Genomic DNA, 1,336 nt, shown 5'->3' on the forward strand with positions numbered 1-1,336 from the left:
TTTTATAGCAGATAACCTTAAAAATATTCTACAATGTTCTGCATATAAAGTTTAAATTTCTTCAGTACTGAACAACAGAAAAAAATTGGCTTTCTTGTCCGAGGTCATTTAAGTGAAAAAAAGAAAAAGAAAAGAAAAAGACAGCAGCCTAAACAAGACAGCGCTGTAAACAACGGTAGACTGGTGGGTAATAAGCGAATGAATAATACAGAAAACAGAGATTGGAGACGGGAAACTGTTCTTGAAGTACAGAGAGAGAGAGAGAGAGAGAGAGAGAGCTAGCTGTGCATGAAGTGTGATTTTAATAGTCGTGGAAGCAAAACAGTAAAATTCATGACGACATTGATCAAATGTGAAGCGCAGTTTGCTGCTTCTTTTGCTGTTTCCTCTGTGAATTTTGGTTGAAAGAGAGACAAAACCTGCAGCTCAGAATTAGCGCAAAAAGACGTAATCACAGCGCGGAATGGAAGCATCAGAATGGCTAAGCTCCGACAGCGTGTCCGTCTACAGGCCGTCGGGTGAGAAAGCCGAGAAAGACAGTTGATTCTGATGCGTCAGTCCGTTCTGTGTTTACGTCTTTGTGTGGAATCCGTGTACCTGCTCTCATCTGCTGTTTGGTTGTTGTTGAAATGGTTTTGTGAGCTTTAATCTGAGAATCTGGAAGTAATAGTCAGTGTTATTTAAAAAACAACAGTAACTTGACCATGCAAATTATCTTACTTATTTAGCCATGTGTTTCTTTTTTTTCAGCACACATATGACAACTTAGAATCTGTCAAAGTCCTTGTAACCACTTTTATAGATAAGAAAGAGATTTGTAAAAAAAATTCTTAATGTCAGCAGTGCCAAAGACATCATAGGTCAAAGCCAATCTCAGCACATGGGCTGTGTGCTGAGCTAGATAGGCTGCTAAAGTATAACACTGATTTCATGGAATATATTGATGTTGACAGTAAGGTAGACGTTAAGGACTCTGATAGATTCCTTTTTTTTCTCTCTTTTGCCTGTTCCGTTTGGCTCTTTTGCCATTAGAATTATTGTCTAAAGGCAAAGAAAGATGCCCAACGGATTTACTTTACAAAATTGACCATCCCAGGCTTGCCGTAATGGTCCATTTGATTCACCTTTTATTGTTTATTTTATTTTCACTTGCTGAATACGGGACAGACTTGACTGGGGGAAAGAAGGGGAGAAAGAAAGAGGGAAAGAAAAACAGCTGAGAAGAGGGGAGAAGGGCAAAAAACAAAAACCAACAGAATGAGCAGAAAAAAAATAAATGCATCTATCGATCACCTGGATCAACTGTTGAGAAAGAAAAAAGAAAACAAGCAGAAGA

The sequence above is a fragment of the Pundamilia nyererei genome, unplaced genomic scaffold (assembly GCF_000239375.1).
Source record: "Pundamilia nyererei isolate P.nyererei 1_Seehausen unplaced genomic scaffold, PunNye1.0 scaffold00224, whole genome shotgun sequence".
In the NCBI taxonomy this organism is placed as follows: domain Eukaryota; kingdom Metazoa; phylum Chordata; class Actinopteri; order Cichliformes; family Cichlidae; genus Pundamilia; species Pundamilia nyererei.